Raw genomic sequence first — 13,169 nt, forward strand, 5'->3', positions numbered from 1 at the left:
GTGGTAATATGTGGGGACAGAACAATTAAGAAGTCAGTGCAATATACAGTGACAACCCAGCTAGAGGGAGCATAAGAGCTAATTTTAATCCTTACACCTCTATAATACTTCCTGGACTAGACAGGAGAGCCTTCTAAGAGTATCCAAGAGCCAAGTGGACAGTGATTATACATTGCAGTGTATTTTGAAGAAGTTTTCATGATCCTTAATTCACAACAGTTCAACACAGTGATACATATAGAATGTCTTAAGTTGATTTATTGTCCATTATAATTCTTTTCCAAGCTGGAGATAAAGTATTTTTAATATTATAGCTGATTCTTCCTTACTTGTAAGAAAATCTTATTAAGTATGAAGGTATTTTTGAGTCCACATAGATCAAAATTTCATGTATGTCATAATTTAAAAAGATAAAACCTTTGATTGTATGTGTCTTTACTTAATTGGTATCTGTGCATTTGGATGGAAGAGCATTTGGATAGGCAGCTGTGTTTTCCATAAACGAACATCTGTGTGATGTTAACACTGACAAAGTAGAAAACCCAACTACGTGTCATTAAGCTAGAATTACAAAGGAGGTATAACTGAAAGAAGTCATTTTGAAACTGAAATTGCTGCTACTCTGGTTATAATGACTCGGAAAGAGCTACTGAAGAAGTTTCTAACACACACCAAAATTTTTAAAAAATTGTTATCTGAAATGCTCATCTTCTTAATATCTATGTATTTCGAGATGTGAGAACGGACTTTTAAATGCACACTTTGGCAAGTGTTAACTGTGCTATTCCTTAGACGTTCCCCTAGAGATGCTGTAAGATTGACTTAGGAATTGAAAATACATTAAGAATATAGCCTATTGTATCTTAGAATCAGGAATTCCGTAAACTGAAAATGGAGCAAAGACTGGCTGAAAGGATCATAAAGGAAGGTGAAGCACGTACCTTTTGGCGGGCCCTGCCAAGGTATGCCACTAAGCAAACACCACAGGAAACAGTTAGTCCCAGAGGTTTACTGAGGGAGAACAAAAGAGTGAAAGGCCATGTCAGAGTGGGGAGATGAGAGAGGCAGGCAGACAGACAGGAGACAGGCAGAGAACAGGAAAGAGGCTAGAGAGGACAAGGGGCAAGAGAGACAAGAAAGGTAAGGGAGGGAAGAGGAGGCGAGAGAGAGAGAGAGAGAGAGAGAGAGAGAGAGAGAGAGAGAGAGAGAGAGAGAGAGAGAGCTGTGCCTGCTGGGAACTTTTAAGGGATGCACATATTCCCTAGCTAACAGTAGTATGGCACCTGGTGACAGGTGATGGCATAACTGCTTTGGTGGCAGAGGCAGGCTGGTGCTAACACTGGCTGTCTTCAGGGAAGTCTGGAAGGAATTAAGAGTGAACTTGTCAGTGATTTATATCACCATTCATAATAAGTCAGGGTTTGCAACAGAACATAAATATATATATATATATATATATATATATATATATATATATATATATATGACAAATACAGGCATAATCTTGAATATATATGTCGATAGAAAATATAAGTAAGGGGCTTTATTTTTTAATTTATGTTGGAAATAAGGAAGATCTATATAGACTCATATAAACTATAGTGATGGATCAAGGAAGCATAAATGTTACGGAGAAATCCGAAGACCAGTCCCATGGCCAAAAACACTGATGTCACAATCCACATGATGGTTCACTGGGCTTTGAAGTGATATCTTCTATTCAGTGATTCACATAGCCAGTTACATTTCCCCTCATCATGATGCCATCTCCTTGGATTTTGAATTCCTTTGTTCCTAGCTTCTTTTTGGCAAGCCAAAAGAAGATAGATCAAGAAAACTTACTCCTCATCCATGTTAGGCTGGAAATGTAACATATCCTCTTTAGAGATTGATTACTGAAGAGAATGCATTATATGAACACCTTATCATTTTCCAGCACGTTTCCATAGACTGTCTAAACAACCAATGTTGAGTCCCACATTATGAGAATTAAATCAAGCTTTTAGTGGATAACTGACTGACCCTAACAACTTAGAATGTTTTGTGATGGTTTCCAGATTAGTGTTTTTATGGGATTCATTAGTGTGTGCTCTTTCATTCTTGTGAATTCTCTTGGGTTCTTTTCCTTCTGCTTGTCTGTCTTGTCCAACTTCAATGTTTTAGGATTTTATTTTATTTTATTTTATTTCATTACTATCCCTTAGATGTTGGTTTATTTTGTAATGAGAGACAAAAATGGAGTAAATCCAGACAAGAATGGGAACTAGAGAGAAAATGAGAAGAGTAGAGTGAGAGGAAGCGATGATCAGGATATATTATATGAGTAAAAATTCTATTTTCAATAAAATGAAACAAATAAAAAAACTGACAAAATCTTTTTTCTGAGATAAAGTAGCCAGTAGTAAATCATTACTGTTACATAAGTATTCTCCTAGCTCTCAGGCACTCATTATACCCATATATGCACTGTTCAGCCGACATTTTTGCCACAGTAGATAAAGTGTGCCATATTACATATGGAATACTGTCTGATAATTTATATTAATTTTTTCATTTTTGTGAGTTACTATATATGAACTAGACATCCATTAAACCGGGCGGTGGTGGCACACGCCTTTAATCCCAGCACTTGGGAGGCAGAGGCAGGCGGATCTCTGTGAGTTCGAGACCAGCCTGGTCTACAAGAGCTAGTTCCAGGACAGGCTCCAAAACCACAGAGAAACCCTGTCTCGGAAAAAAAACAAACAAACAAAAAAAAAAGACATCCATTAAAATAACAAAGAATATAAGTCTTCGATATAGTATATCTATCCAAATTTAAATTACAAATAAAGCTAAGAACAAAAGGAGTGTAGTTGCTGAAAATAAGGCAGCTTAGTGGTACATAGTTGGCCCTAAGTTTATTTGCTTAATCATGCCTCCTCATTCACCCAGAGTTGATTTCTAATTAAATTTTAGCATTATTGATAAAGATATAGGAACATTGGATGTATTTTAAGTAAACAACAACTTAAAGAGCAAACTAGACACTGTCTTTTCATCATAAGCACATTCTTTAGATATATGATTTATATGCAATTACCAAGATGAGAAGCTGAAGTCTAGATACAATTGAATTTTTTCATCCAGCTATTTACAAGGGTAGAAGACATAATTACAGTGATTATTGTAACATAAGAGAGCTTAAAATAAAGGTCAACTTTTCCTGAAATATTTTACAAAATTTTAAAATGTAAGAACTGTTTAAGGTGAAATGGTTCTTGTGATCAAGGCTGAAAATAATAAATTCAAATTTGAGAATCTTTGTGGCTAACGTTTATTCTTTCTTTTAGATTTATTTGTTTGTGTGACAGGACAAAATGTGTTGAGCCTTAATATGAGACTCTCAAAAAATAGGGAGATTTAGAAGTTAGTAGCTTAATATGAATGCACTGGGAGAAACGAGACATATTAAAATGTGTCATATTTATCAATTATATTTACATACAGTTCTAAACCATGCTATTTGATAGAACCTTAGTTTCTTTAGAGGTGATTTTTTTTCTGTGCTGGGAGAAAGTATAAAATAGAAGATGAGTTACAAAATAAAATATGAAATGAATTATGAGAGGGAAAGCCCTTGATAGTTTTATGAAAAATGGAATGCTTTGATTTGACTAGTAAGGACCTCTCACTTGGTTCTATCAAAATGGTGCAAAAAATTGTCTTTTATTCTGTTGCGATCTTCCTACTTTTGAAAAAAAAATAAGGAAGTAGGTAGGTGAGAATGTTTTCAGCTAGATTAAGGTGTAAGATGTTCAACTATATATGGTATGTCTTACTTAAGGATAGCATGTTGTGGGGGGTAGAGAGATGGATCAGTGGATTAAACACACTCTTTGATCTTTCAGAGACTCTTAGTTCCAGCATACGTGTGGTGGTCCACAGCCATGTGTAATTCAGTTCCAAAGGATCCAATGGCCTCTTCTATCTGCCAGAGCACAAGGCAGGCATGTGGTATACATCTACACATGCAAAACACTCACACACATAGGGCAGAATAAATCTAAATAATAATAAAAGAATAACATGCTGCACAAAGAGGCTTTCCTCACTTCAGTATTTAATGAATACTTTCTAAGTTAGCAATATGTTAGCATTTTATCTCTAACCGCTAATGAGAAATCATTTTGCTTTTGCATCTTAAAGTGATCCATGAACAGAATTCATAAAATAACTATACTTTGCTAATAATAAGACAAAACATTTGAAATATTTGAACTAGATATTGACCTATTTGTGTGTGGAAAAAAAACATTCACCATCTTTAGAGATCAATTAAATACAACGTTAGTTCATAAGAAACCTTACTAGCTTCCCAAGAGAATGTTCAAATTTAAACAAGTTAAAAATGTCACTTTAATGTTCTTTTATTACTTTTTGAAAGAACCAATAACATTCACACTCCTGTGTAAATATAAAAGGCTTTCAGTTTATTAAAAATTATAGAAACCCTGGTGATAAATAGGTGTATGTCTGTAGAACTGATTGTACAAACATACTTAGGAAAGCTGGGCTTATTATACCAGGAAAACAAAATAACACAAAGGCTTTCAAAAATGGATGCATGGACATCAACAAGTATTGACCTGGTGAGATAGTTCAATGGGAAAAGTGTCTACCACACAAGCCAGATGACCTGCACCCATATAGAGATGAAAGGGGAGACCAGTTCTACAGTTGTTTTCTAATCTTCACACACACACACACACACACACATACGCGTGCACACACACACAGCACTAAATAAAATCAGCAGATGGTATATAGATTTGTAAATATATGCAGCAACAAGCAAGTAAAAGAGGACATGAATTTGGGAGGGAGAATAAGGGAGATCATAGGAGGAACTGGAAAGAGACAATGTGGAAAAGGCTGCAGGGAGAAAGAAAATTATAAATTATATTTCAATTAAATTTTTAAATCATTTCTAGTTAACATAAAAATTATAAATACTAACATTCAAATGGACTTTTTTTAGTAATAAAATATTGAGATGCTTATATCTCAACCAACACACATGCACACTAAGTGAATGAATAAATTAATTAATTAATAAAAGGCAATACTAATCTTTGATGTTAATAACTGAAAACAAAGAGTGGTTAGAGCTGGACAGAGGCATTGACCAGAAGATAACAGAGGTAACATCCTAGGATGTTGTAAGCATTTATTCAATTAGATGGCAGTTATACAGATGAATACATTAGTTAGAACACCAAATAATAGAGTTCATATTTATGCAGTCAAAATATCTAAAAGAACCCTCAGTTTTTAAGAAAGATACACATATTTTAGAAAGAAGTAAAACCCCGAATAAATGAATGAAGTGTCAGATGGATACACATACAACGTCTGTTTTAAAGAAAAATCAAACCAGAAAGACAACAATTACCTGGAATTTAATTTTTAAACATGCAAAATCACAGGCATCTAGCCCTATTAAATTACAAAGTTAAGTTACTAAGTTTTAATAATTGAGATGGCATAATATGAGCCACATTAGTAAAGAAATTGGTTAGTAGGTAATGGAACTTCTCACAATGTTGGTAACCAGTAGCATATTTGAGGCTCACTCTACAAGAGTGAAATCATACATGGGATTATAAACCTTGGCTGCTACCTTGGGCTAGTGAAGTAAGGGATCTTAAGGAAGACCCTACTAGTACCACTTTGTAGACCAGAAGACCAGTGAGAATCTGGCCTTTAGTAAGTTACCATTTTAAATAAATATTTTTTTCCAAAAAGCTTTTGTATTAAACAGTACTGCAATAACTGAGTTACGTCTTGGAAAACATATCTATATCTCATAATTTACATAAGTCATTATTTGTTTTAAGATTAAAAGCAATATTTAGTCATAGAAGCACTAAGAGGAATCATGAGACAATTACTTTTTAACTTGAAATTATAAAATATTCTTCTAAAAGTGACTTAGAAACTTAGAGGTCATAATAAAAAAGATTTAAATAGTAGCAAAACTGTTTCCATATTAAAGCACTTTACTTGCTAAAATAATCTCCTATATACTTTCACAATAAGATAAAGTAATACACTTATGCACCTGTCTTCACTTAGTACATTTAGAAAGATTGCACATTTGATTGAAACATTTCAGTTTGAAAAATATGCTCAAATACAACTAGACAACATAAAGCCTGTTATAAAATCTATGGAGAGAAGTATGGCAGCATTTATAGGAATGAAAGATGTAATGAAATTTAATTTTACAAAATTTACCTTAAAGACATGTCCACATACATAAGTGGTTCATATCCAGGTCATATTTGAGTCCTGATGAGTGTTATTTAGGCTTGTTTTTCAATTACATCTAACACTGCATGAAAAAACCAGAGCATAAGACTCATTCTGGTAAATCACTTTTCTTCTGTGTATTCTGGAACAGAGAAAAAAAAGACACAAATTAATGAGCTAGCTAGAAATATGCTAAAGCTATTGGCCAAACAGTATTATAATTAATACAGTTTGTGTGATTATTTCAGGTCTGGGCGGCCAGTAAATGAACAAGCAGCATCTGACTACACAGAACTACATAGAAAGTAAGTTCCTTTGAATTTCTTAGGTATTAAGTATCAATCAATCAACATTTTGTACATACATCAAAGGCCATTCTGAACTATGCTTTCTTTTGAAATTGGGAATTTATGGTCAAATGTTCCTGAACAGAAAGATGGAAAATAGTATGATTTCCAGTGTACTCGCTATATGCTTTTTCCAAATGGTACGTGGAGTGAAGAACATATGTAGGGGTGCTGTCATTAGTCTGGTTGTTTGCCTTGTGGATGCAACATGGCTATCACTTAAGCTGAATAGCCAACCTTGTACTATTGAGAATGCATTTTGCTTGTCTGTTTCTACATTTGGCTAAAGGCATAATGGAAACGAAAAGTTTTACTTGTTTGAAATTGAGCTAGTCCTTTTAAGTTTCCCATTTGAGTGCATTTTATCTTATCATTCTATATTCATGCAATGATATAGAGGATGGTAATAAAACAATAGACAAATTAAATGATTGAAATAATAAGCCTAAATATATATTTCTAAATTAACAATATCTGAATCCTACTTGAAAGAATTTGTTATTATGAACAATCATTGCTTTATTTTCTATATGTTTTACTGAATTTCTGACAGATAATTCTAAAAAATCTTAAACAGTATTCTCAACTTCAAATACTATTGGGCAATTCCATGAAATGAAATTTAAATTCAGAAATTTCATAACTTTAGGTTATCTTACAATACGTCCAGGATATATTTAAAAAAATATATATCCTGAACTGATATACTTGTTGAATAAAGTCAGTGATTACTTCAATTGAGTTTCTAAAAATCAATTGGATTTTATTTGGTTTCATTCCAAACATCTTGATCATCACAATTATCATTTTTCATTGATCAATGGGTATCTAACAGGAGATATTATCTGAACTGCTACAAATTCTTCTCAAATTTCAAAGAATAACAAAAAACAAATATAATTAATCGGAGTGGACCAATATTGCCACTTTTCTTTGAGAAGGATTATAAATAAACAATGTTTTGAAAACATTTCCTCTCTATTGAGGCAGAGAATTGAATGTGCTGGCTGAAGTTAAAGCAATCTGAAATTCAATTTGCTTGCTATGGATCTACTTCAGGAGCATGTAGGTTAAAAAAAAAAAAAAGAAAAAGACTGGGATAAAGATTTATTCCAGCACATTTCCTGGGCCTCCAGCTAATTCATTTTCTTTCTCTTGGCTTGCAGTGTAATAGCAATATATTGAAAACAAATAGGAGGAACAAACTAGTGTTTACAGGTTGTTAGTTGACCATCAGTCTGAAATAATGTTCTAGCCTTCTTTCTTAAAACCTTTATAAATCTATATAATGAAAGCACTAACTGATCATGGAGAAAGTGATAAATTCCTTATGAAATTTAAAAATGCTCAGACTTCTTTAAAAATGTAACTTTTTTCAAATCAAGTACTAAAGTTATAAAATGCTTTAAAGAGGTCAACTTAAATGTGTTTTTTCAAACCCTAGTCTAACAAATCCTTTAAGTTTTACTGAGGGCTGGGGTAACACTCAATAACACTTTAGTGCTTTTCATATATGAGGTCCTGGGATAAATGAAAAGTGATAGAAAGAAACAGTGGTGTAAGGAGATGATAGAATAAAATTTTATTCTGTGATAGACTTTATCATTTATCCAGAGTTCAGTTTCCAGCAACCATTCAGAGACTCACAATCACCCCTAAGTCTAGCACCAAAGGATCCAATTCCCTCATGTGGCCCCTACAGTCACCTGTACTCCTGTGTGAAAATCCACACACATATGTATAACATAAAGCTTTAAAAAATAAATTATTCAAAAAGAAGACTTTCTTATAGGAAAAGGTAGGAGAAACCTACCTGTTTCAGACTCAGTGGTTTCCCCCTATAAATCTTTCCTTGTTTCCCTTCATCTACTTCTTTTCCTAAAACTCATTTGAGGGCTTTTTCTAGGCTTCTCTTAGTGGGGTGGGTGGCATACACTGTGTTCATGCTTCTCACCTTCAATCGGAGATAAAATAGAACAGTCTGAGAAGTACAGTTGAGAGTTTCTCTCAAAGTTTGGGTGTCCATTTTGTCATCTGCTTATATGAGTTTTTTATTATCTATCTTTCTATCATCTATCTATCTATCTATCTATCTATCTATCTATCTATCTGCTTATTTTAAAGGAGCACTGCTTTATCACTTGGATTTTTAGCTCACCATTGCTCTGTATTCACAAAGGTTCTGTTTTCTCAAATGTGTTTTAGCATTACAATGAAGCATTGTGAAATGGGAGAAAACTTCTAAAATACTTACACTGTAACAACCAAGTTGTTTGCATTGCTTAAGCCTACCTGGGGCTGCTCATGTGTGAAGGTAACTCATAACACCATTGACAGCTTTGGAAATGGAACTTCATAGGAATCACCTTCATCTAGGCCCTCAATACTGCCAATCTTATCACTTTGTTAGCTCTGTAAGCTCACTTAGTGGTCACTACCTGATTTGTATAATTGGCTATACACAACTTCTGACATCTTTGTTTGTGCTTGGGACCCAGGAGATTCTCTTGTTTATGTCTGATAAAAAAATGTTGAAACTATAGAGAAAATTTTCATCCTACTTGAACAATACATAAAAGATCCTTTCACTTTCTCTTGTTCTGAATGGGTGGCTACTCCTTTTAAAGTATCAGTTCTATGTTCTAAATTGTTCGTTTGGACAAAGTACCTAAGATCTTTTTACAGTCCTTATGGTTTAAAGTATAGAAAATTGTCACATCTCATAGGCTATTATGAGTTATAATACAGTTTTTCAGTCCTGGAGCAGTTGTTCGCCTAAGTAGCAGAAGGTTGGTTACTAATGGTTTACTCCATGGAACACATCATATAATGTTAGATTATATATGTGTATACACACACACATACATACATACAGTCTACTGTTTCAGCAGCATGCTTCCTTGGGCTAGGACGCTGAGGTCTAAGATGAAAACATCATGATTGATGACTGTGAGACACCTAGGCCTGCATACTTAATATTTACATGTAGATGAGGCTTTACTTTAGTTTATTTATTGAAGATGAGAGTCCTCTGGCTTGAACAGTAGATACCATCTCTCTTATTTCTTAGTCTACCTCCCCAAGGATCCCAACAAACTAACAAATTCTAAGACACTACAGAAACTATGCAAATTAAGTAAAATATGAATAGAAGCTTATATATCCAGTGAAAATAAGGATAAGGAACCTGTAAAAATAATGGAGTGTCTAAACAAGGTGGTAACTGTAATCTTAGTTTCATTGTTGTATGTTGCATCTCCATCAGAGCTAAATAGCATGACCTTAATGTCACCAAGACCTGAAAAGTACAGTCTTGCTTGTCCTTCTCAGAATGAACACCAAAATGCAGTTCTAATTCATACGAAAGTACCCATCTTCATTATGATACCAGATCTGTGTAAATTCTCCACCATCACTGTAGTAAAGGCCAAAGGGACCAGTGTTTCTGGCCTATTCTACAGAGAATCACAATGTGTAAAAAAGAATCACAGTGTTCTATTAATTGTACAAAACTGTATGATCTGAATGGCACATACACTAGAGCCTTGATATAACAGATTTCACAAGATGTAAGGTAAATTGTTCAGAAATCCCAGTGACATTTGCAGAGATCCAGTGCTAAGTGGATCAAATTAAAAGCCAAACTGCTTCTCATTGTATTTGTCACCATTTAGAAGAAAGCTAAAGATCCGCAGGTCTTCTAAATTTTTTTAGGGGATAACTTTTGAGGGTGGGAAATCCATTATGCAGTTATAAATAACAACAAAGATCTATCAAGTGACACAGACAGGAGTTCACAAAGCTTGTCACGCGAGCATCAAGGTATCAGTTGATGTGACCTAAAATATCACCATCTCATTCTTATTTTCATTGGATGTAAGCCTTTGTTCTTGAGAAGGCTAACACAATTGATTTAGTTTCTGTTGTATCCCTTGTTGGGAGGAGGCTTGGAAATTTCAAAAGGAAGACGAGGGTCCAGGAGGAGGTGGCTGTCTTTAGCAAGCAACTCTAAGGTTTTGAGACAAAGTCTAAGGGAGGCAGACTGTGAAGAGAAACTCAAGTAGCCTCCAAGGGTGCCAGCATCATGGGGGTAACTGAAAGGTTTCTGGACAGGAATCACAAATGAGTGCTCACAAGGTGGGCAGGAAGGGAACAAGTCAAAAAGGAAACATAGTATGAGTGATATAGGAACAATTTTTATAACTATAAATAAGGCTACTTACTGGATTTATTGCTATAATAAAAATGTGTAAGGATTTTTTTTTTTTTTTTTTTTTTTTGGTTTTTCGAGACAGGGTTTCTCTGTGGTTTTGGAGCCTGTCCTGGAACTAGCTCTTGTAGACCAGGCTGGTCTCGAACTCACAGAGATCTGCCTGCTTCTGCCTCCCGAGTGCTGGGATTAAAGGCGTGCGCCACCACCGCCCGGCTAAAAATGTGTAAGGATTATGAGCAAAAATTCATGACAGACTATGAAGAATGCTATCATGAAGTACACAGAGTATTCACTATAACTGCTACATTTAAACAGCTTTCTATATCCTTAAATGTGTATTTCAAACAGACATGGCATAATCTAATATTTTGATTAATCCAAGGATTTACTTATTATCTAAACATTATATTGTAGGGTTGGGCTTGTAAACTATGATGTGTTTGATGCCCCCCTGGAGCTTTTAAATGTGATTCTACTTTTTTCTTTTGATTTCTTTAGGTTATTTCTTTATTAGATGAAAAATTAAATGTGAGTTTTTTTTATACACAACCATGCATGAAGTCAAAGAAATTACTGTCAGGCCAATGCAAACTTACTATATCCAATACTTGCAACCATGGTCTAGACAAAAATACTGAAAATACAAGTTGATTTCTCTGCATAGCCTATAAATATCTGACTTTCAAAAACAATGAAAATATTCATAATACTATTTGCCTATATCTGGGACAAGCATATTATTTTACTTCTGTGTATAAGTTTGTTTAGTAGGGGCAATCGACCTATGCCTCTCAACCAAAAGTCCTGGCCCATGATTATTCTGGTCACTATAAGATAACTGAAAATGTGTTCTTCTTACATTTAATCAATAAACGCAATTTAACTCTGTAATTAACCTCTATGTAGTAACTAGAATGATGTAAGAATTCAAATTTGATAAGAAACTACTCTTGCTTCCTTCTTCCAGTGAAGTGTCAAATTCAACAGCGGGAAGGCACACATAATTTGATAATTCAGTTTTGTAACTCCATGGCTTGGGGTTTTTGATTTCTGAGACAGTGCAAGCATTTTCTTTCTTTTGAATTCTTTTGAGTCCTTTGGAGGTTGGAGTTCCTTCTTATTTCTTTCTTTGTTTTTAATTTCATATATATGAACTGTCTTTACATCATTACTTATATCCGTGTCATACCTCCAATTTCTCCTTTATCCCCATCTGGCTCCCACTCAAATTCATTTATCTTTTTTAATTATTATTATTACATATATATAGGCATATTCAAATGAATAAATATATAAATACAACCTGGTGAACCCATTAAGTGTTAATAAAAACCATAGTTTTTGGATAACCACAGTATCAAATAGCTAATTAAGGAGTTCACACCTGGGGAAGATTAATTCTCCCTCCCTCAGTAATCATTAACTACCTATAACTCTTTATATAATGATTGAGTATCATGACCTAAAGTTATCCAATTTACAGGGAAACCTAGTACCACTAGTTATCAAACCAGTATAATTGCTGTCTGCATTCTCAATACTTATTTGAACACCACAACTGGATGTAGTTCTCACCCCTCATCAAAGAAGCTTCTTTTCTTCAGAAAGTGTACATTCTTTATTGAATGTCTCCCATTCAAAATCCCTTTGGCCCAGATACATGACATAATTCTATCACCCAATCATATATTTTCATAATATTTCTATTGATCTTAATTTTCAACCATTCTTTACAGACAACCTGAATGAAGCACATGTAAACTCTTTCTCCTGCAGGATCTCAGATCAAAATCTATCCAAAGACTTCAGCCTGCCTTCTGTCAGGAAACATAAGGAGAACATGGAGACCCAGTAGGAAATGTCAGGCTCTAAGGAATGCATCTTACTTTCTTACTTTCTCAAAAATGATATATACTTCATTTGGGGGCCAAAATTATCTCAGGGCCTGTACCTTGAGGCCTACAGGACAGAGAAAAGCCTGGCTAGAATTTGAAGAATAGTTCAAAACTATGGGGGAGAGGGGAGATGAGACAGTGAAATCTAGGTAGATGCCCCTCCAGCCAGAAGGAGGGGTTGACTACTCTCATTGACTGGAGGTATCCCCACATAACACGATGTCCCTTAAACTATATATGCTGACGTTCACAGTAATAAACTGAGCTCGTGCTTTGACTTCACTTCCTATCGCTAAGTGTTTGGAAAATTAAGCATAGGCAAACTCAGAATTCAGAACTCAGAAGTAAGAATTCAGCATGCAGGAGTTACTGAGTTGCCCTCCATATACTATCCTACGTCTCTGTGATTCTTATCTCTGT

The sequence above is a fragment of the Chionomys nivalis genome, chromosome 20, assembly GCF_950005125.1.
Source record: "Chionomys nivalis chromosome 20, mChiNiv1.1, whole genome shotgun sequence".
Taxonomy (NCBI): domain Eukaryota; kingdom Metazoa; phylum Chordata; class Mammalia; order Rodentia; family Cricetidae; genus Chionomys; species Chionomys nivalis.